Here is a 6,689-nt window from a genome sequence, read left to right as displayed (position 1 = left end):
GGAGGAAAACTCGTTGGAAAGAGTGTACCTGCCAAAGTGGCAGGAGACGAGATGGAGCGCAGCGTTGTCCTAGGCCGTGATCAACCCACCACGCGAGCCGTCCGCGTCCAGGTGCTTGAAAGACGAGAGACGGGGGGAGAGGAACGATCGATCTTTGCCTAAGGTAAGTGAGGCGAGTTTCATTTCCTGGATGCATGCAACGTGGGGGTTAGCATCAATCACGGCACCGCGGACAAGATAGCATTTGTCCTTGTCACCGAGGCCTTGAACATTCCAAGATAGAAACGAGAGGCAGTTACGGTTGACACTATCCATAACCACGGCAAGCACCAGACAAACAAGACGTACAAGGGGAGATAAGCGTGATAGGTAACATGACATAGACGGGGAAAACACAGTACATGAAGGCGTACACGGAGGCTAGCAGAAGCAAAGATACACGACGCCCGAATGAAAAAGCCCCGGGCGTCCAGCAGGCAGAGAAGGCAGAAGGATCGCTAATCATCGACACCTGCCGACACCGGAGCAGATGGGATGGCAGCCGCGGCCCGAAGCTCAGACACAGAGTTCATTCCCAGAGGCTTGAGGACGGCAGTGATCACTTTGTGTTTGAGAACTTTGGCTTGGAGGGCCGTTGAGCAGCCTTTGAGGGAGTCTTTGAGTTCCTGCTACTTGATAGCTTTGGCGGTCATGGAGACGTACTCGGCAGGCTCCTTGAGGGCCAGGCGACGGCTATGGCGCACGCCCGGGACGGCAGGAGCAGGGGCAGCGACGTCGGGCACCACGTTGCATGGCGCATGCATAACGGGTGCCGGGGACGACCCAGTACCCGCAAGCGCGGTAGGCACGCTGGTGAAGGGGCCCGACCCACCACCCACAGTGTCGTCGTCGGAGTCCTCACCCAGCTCAGTGATGACCACCGAGCTACGGGGGGTGGAGGTGGCAATGCTGCTGGAGTAGCCCGACGCCACGGACGGCGGAGGAGCGCGGACGAAGGCAGGAGACCCAGGAAGAGGCGGGGTGCCATGCAGGCGAAGCAAGGTGGCCAGCCATTGGCCGCCACCCCCACCCTGGCACGGAGGAGGTTGCTGCCGTGAGGGGGGCGCGGGGCCGGCCAGCCAAGAGGAAAGCCGTGCAGAGGTGGCGGAGCACCATTGTGGGCGAACGGGGGAGGCGGTGGCGGGCCGAAGAAGGGGATGTAGACGCCATCGCCGCCGTAGGAGTCCGCTTTGCGGCCAAACTGCGAGTGTACTGACAGTGACGACACGGGAGCCCCAGAACCTGCCACACGGCCACACGTCACACGGCACCTCCCTGGCATGCTCGAGGAGGAGGACGACCCGAACGGCAGAGAGATCGGCGCCGGAGAGCACCCTGTGGTCGACCTCGACCAAGTCACCAAAGCTAGAGAAGGCGCGAGCAATGCCGACGAGGTTGATGTGCTCGGCAGGGAAACTGGTGGCAGAGATGAAGGCGTGGGTCCTGGCCCTTGGTGGCACCCGGTCAGCCTCCTCTTCCCGGGCGAAGGTGATGCGAGGACCCTCAAAGGGCAGCTCCCGCAGAGCGACACACGTCTCGCGGTCCCCGAGAGAGTTGAACCGCAAGTACATGGCGCCAACGGAAGAGCTGACCGTGTCGAAGAAGAGGTGGGGCGCCGCAGCCAGCAGGGCGTCACGGACGGTCGCCGTTGGGGAAGGGAATGCACCGGGGGGGTCGATGTAGACCACAGCCAGCCGGCGAGCCGCCGCGAGGTCGCCCGTGGGCATGAAGACCTCAAGGTAGTGCGGCCGCTCAGATTCCGCCACCAGGGACGGGGCGCCAGCGCTGGAGCTGGCCTTAGAGCCCGAGGGGGAGCGATGCACCAGGCCGCCATCGCTGTCAAAATCGGGCTGCTCACCGGAGGCAGCAGAAGCGTCCGAGCCCGTCTCGTCGGACTCGTCAGAAGCAGCACGGCGCCGAAGGCCAAGGGCCAAGGGAAGGTGCATCGGCGATGGAGGGGTGCGACGCTCGCTGCTGGGGGAGGCGGGCATGGATGCGACCAAGCCGTTCGGCGAGGTGCCTATGATGCTGAACCGAGGTAGGGAGGCTTGGGGGGACGGAGGCGCCGTACGCCTGCGCAGGCACAAGGCGTTCGGGGAGGCCAAGGCAGAGCACTCCCCGACGATGATAGCAGGGGCGTTGGTGGGCAGCGGGGGTGTGGGCAGAGCGGAGGGGAAGGGCGCAACGGGGCGGGGCTCAATGGCAGGTGGTTGAGGTGGGGTGAGGGGGGCGGGAGGACGGTCACAGTGGGGCGCGCCATGCACCGATGAAGATGGTGGCCGGAGCCGCCGCACCCCATGCAGCAGATGGGGTCACGACAGTCAACGACCTGGTGGCAGGAGGAGAGGCACCTGAAGCACCCGGTGAGCGGGCGGAGGGGGCGAGGAGGGGTGCGAGAGGGGGGGATGGGAGCGCAGGGCGGAGAAGGACCTGAAGATAAGAGGCGGGAGGAGTGGGGGATTGCGAAGCACCGGAAGGAGCAACATTGAAGCCCATCGCGGCAGTAGGAGCGTCAATGAAGCCCGTCAGGGGCGTGGCTAGCTCCATGACGGGACAGGGGAGGGCAGGGCTACCCTCCGAACCTAGGCCGGTGGCCGTGGTCTCGAGGGGAGGCAGCACGCCGACGTGGGTTTGAAGTTGCGTCGCGGAAAGGGGGGCTCTTCAATGGCGCCATAAGGTTGGGATGGGACGTCGGTGAGCTGGGGAGCAGAAGGGGGGATGGGCAGCAGACCAGGGAAGTTATCGCGAACGAGAACGGGCGGGCGTGGGCGCCGAAAACCGCGCGATCGACGAGCCTTAGTCAATGCAGCCGGTCGCTTTCTCACCAACCGGCCAGTGATGACGGGCTGGAGGGCAGCAGCTGCAGCCAAAACGTCCCCAAGGGAGAGATGTGGCTAAAGCTTGAAGGAGGCCAGCTGCCCCACCCCAACGGCGAAGATGAAACGGGCCACGACCGGGCTGGCCAGCCGCGCATGGAAGACGACCGGGGAGGCCTCGGTCACCACAATCTCTTCTGGAGGGGCGCAGAAAAAGTAGTTGACAAGGGAGCGAACGCAGGCGGCAGAGAAACACGGTGAGAGGAACGGCGGAGTGAACCAGAGATCGCCGGGGACCCGGCAGGAGGGGAACTCGGAAGGATTGAACGCCGTTCCGGAGTAGAACTGGCGAAGGATTCTGGATTGGAAGGCCTCACCTGGGCGCGGGACGAGGATGGTGCTGCCGACGTGCGTGCTTGGGGTCAGGTCCTCGCCGTCGCCGCTGCAAGGAGAGGTTGGCGGCTGACCGGGGTCGTCTAGTGGGTGGCCGCCACCGTCTGGAGTGACGGCAGCGGTGGAGGTGGTGGAAAGGGGGGCCGGCGAGCTGGGGGCAACCGCGTGGGCCGCGCCGCCAGCGTCGCCAGTTGAGTCGCGAGAGCTCATCTAGCTTTGGGCCCTTTTCCAAGACACCAATTTGGTTCTTGGTCAGCCAGCGTGGAATTCATCCCATTGGGCTGTTTTGAACATATATTAAGCCTATTGTACTGTATTAAAAATGAAAATGAAATAAAATCGTAAAAAAAAAATAACGGTTCGTGCCGTGTCGGCACTCGTGCCCAGCCTTGTGCGCAAAGTACAGCCCTAGGCGGGCCACGTGCCAGCACAGCCTGATTATAAACTTGCCGGGCCAGACCCACCACGGGGTTATCGGGCCGGCACGCTAATACCGGCCGATTTGGCCAGGTTTGCTACGGGTCCCTCTCTCTGTCTCTCCGCGTAGAGTTCATCCCCTTCCTATGCAGGCAGGGGCAGTCCCCTGTTCAGAAGTCGAATCGGAAGCCGAGACGAGCATGAATCCGACCAGGAGCGGATAATAAATCTGGTAAACATCGTCTCCCCTTTATCATCACTCTACCTCTCGCGATTATCTCTCGGCTACGATTCCGATTTCTCCATGGAGAAGCAGGGCCAGGAGCGGCAGATCGATCCAGTAATGGAGGCGGCAAGGGGGGGATCCCGACGACCCCCTCGTCGCCGTCCGCCCCGAGCGGGTCGGCGGGTGGTGGGCGCGTAACCAGGACTTCATACGGAGACGCGCGGAGACGCTGAGGCGACCCGCCGCCCGGGCGGAGGCCGAGGGCGAGGCCGAGCGTAGCAGAGAGCCGCCGGCCTCCAAGAACTCCATGGCGGGACTGCTCGTGCCGGCGGCGGCGGAGGTGCGGGATCTGGAGTGCGCGGTGTGCCTGGAGGACCTGGTGGCCGGAGGCAGGAAGCTCAGGAAGATGGACTGCTCCCACTGCTTCCACCAGCGCTGCATCTTCCGCTGGCTGCACGTCAGCCGGCTCTGCCCGATGTGCCGCTTCGCGATGCCCTCCCGGCCCGACGGCGAGCACGTCGGCGACGACGTGGAGCGGGAGCTCGCGGCCGAGGAGGAGGATGCTGCTGACGAAGAAAAGCCTCCGGCAACTGAAGAACGTTCATCCAGTGAGTGAGTGAACTGAACTAATGTTTCAGCAGATTAGCGATGATTCAACATTCGAAAAAGATTAGCGATGATGGTAATGATTTTAGTCTGATTCGAAATGGCTCTTCTTTTACTGTATAATACGTATGAATATTTGTTTACCCGCTCTTTCACAGGTAGTGTACCTCTAGCAAAGCTGCCATTTTTATTTGTATGTCCGCCTTTTATGTCTGTCAGACCTTTTTATCACCCTCTCCAGTGGCCAGTGCTACCGCACTTTACCCCGGTTACACGTTTGTATGTCTAAAGATACAGTAGTTGTATATTGTAAAATCCATCCTGACAAACAATAATATAGATAACGTATTTTTTTTCTTGATAATGTATATAAGAAGCTGTCTTTAAACAGTCTATTCAAATCACAACTACTGTACTTGTGTGTATAAAATAAGACAACACATAACACCCAATGCCAGTACAATAGCAAAATCACCGTCTATAAGTATTCTTGTACGTTTACATATTCCCTCTCTAAAGAAATATCAGAGCGTTTAGATCACTACACTATTTCTCTCTCTGTTTTATCTTCTCTCGATTCCTTTGTAGCAATCTTTACGGATGACTGACTAGACAATGTTGTAGATGCCCTCGGGGGGGCCCCTTTGATTTGAAGAATTTTCATAGAAATTTTGGTGGATTAGAATCTTTATGTTCTTTTTTCTGTTGGTTGTTTGTGATTGAATCATATAAGAATTTCTTCTAAGGATTTCTTTGTTCTATTCTCCATAGAATTTCTAGTATCCATTTGAACCTGTTTGAAAGAATCCTTTATTTTTCCTACGATGCAATCAAACAACCAAAATCCTGTGGGATTGAGATGACCATGCCATTTCAATCCTATGTTTTTCCTATTCCAGGGTTTTTACAAACCTGCAAATCAAAGAGGCACTAGTCTTCCTGTTTTTGGGCCCATGACGCAGCCTTTATTAGCTACGAAATGTTTGAAGGCCACCGAGGTGAAGCCCGTTGACGCAAGTTTGATCTCAGCTACAACTGAACCGACGGACGGCCTGTCCTGTACCGAAGAATGGAGGCATTCAACCAGCGACAGACAATCCGAGGCAAAGATGACCTTGTCATAGTTCTCCTCATGAGCCCAACACACCGCACGACACAGCCACGCAGAGCTCTCGCCTCCGGGAATTCAGGTTCCAACTCTCCTTGCAAAGGCCCACAACAGGAAACAATGCAGCGCCCTTCATGGTCCAGGCCAACAACACTAGCCCCAGAGATGTCTTTCTCAGGAAATATTGCTGCATCAGGCATGAAAAGAATTGTACTTGAGGGCGGCGGAAAGACAGACGTGATTGAAATAGTGCTTTCATGCCTGGTCTCAGGTGCAGATTTGTGAAGATGCAGAAAATTGAGGTCGGTATAAGCTTTAATCTTCATGGCGATGCAGCGCTATTAAGGAGCCTCACTATTAAGGAGCCTCACTATTATTTCTCCCAGATTTTCGTGCATCCGAGATATGCCACACAGTGACAACCATGATTTTAGCTTCATGATTGCTGGCACGCGAGAGAAAATCGAACAACCACTATTGGGTTGCGAAAACTGCGAGAAGAAGGCACTTCCCTGGTGCTCGCCCCCTTGCCCTTGGCAAACCACCGACTCATATTCACTAGAAACTGACAAAACTCCATGAAATTACATCATTAGAGTGTTCCTGCATCGCACAAAAATCAAAAGTGCATTGTCACTCAATTACGATTTTGGCGTTGATTACAATAGGATTAGTGAGAACTAATGTCGGTTGTCAAGTTTATCTCGGGACATTGGTACCTCTCTATGGTCTACGGACTTCGGTGGCCCCCCATTCAAAAAGGGCAAAAAGCGGCATTCTTCGGTGGCTCGGAAGGTTTTTCGGTTGTTTTTGAGCTAGAGAAACCGTACTATCAAAAGGGGTTGCAAAGATTTGCGAGTTGGGGAACTCGAATAACTTACATACACACTATTTTCTGAAACATTGCACGCCTTTCGAAAAGGGTTCTTCCAAAGTTGATATAACCCCAACCAGAGGTCCGGGTGCTCAGAGGTACGAGAGAATGTGACTTAAGTCTCGGTATTGTCCGGGTGCCGGGGTCCTGGATTGCCAGGTGCTCGGACGTGATGTTTTCTCTTGGGTGTGCCCGGGTTCCTGGGGTCCT

At 56.8% G+C, this 6,689-nt stretch overlaps 1 pseudogene; it reads left to right on the top strand.

The window, feature by feature from the left end:
• The first annotated feature begins 3,734 nt into the window (after positions 1-3,734).
• Positions 3,735-4,769, top strand: LOC119278446 (annotated as a pseudogene).
• Positions 4,770-6,689: the final 1,920 nt, after the last annotated feature.

Source organism: Triticum dicoccoides, chromosome 3B, assembly GCF_002162155.2.
Source record: "Triticum dicoccoides isolate Atlit2015 ecotype Zavitan chromosome 3B, WEW_v2.0, whole genome shotgun sequence".
NCBI classification, from domain to species: domain Eukaryota; kingdom Viridiplantae; phylum Streptophyta; class Magnoliopsida; order Poales; family Poaceae; genus Triticum; species Triticum dicoccoides.
This window is presented reverse-complemented; position numbering and strand designations above follow the sequence as displayed.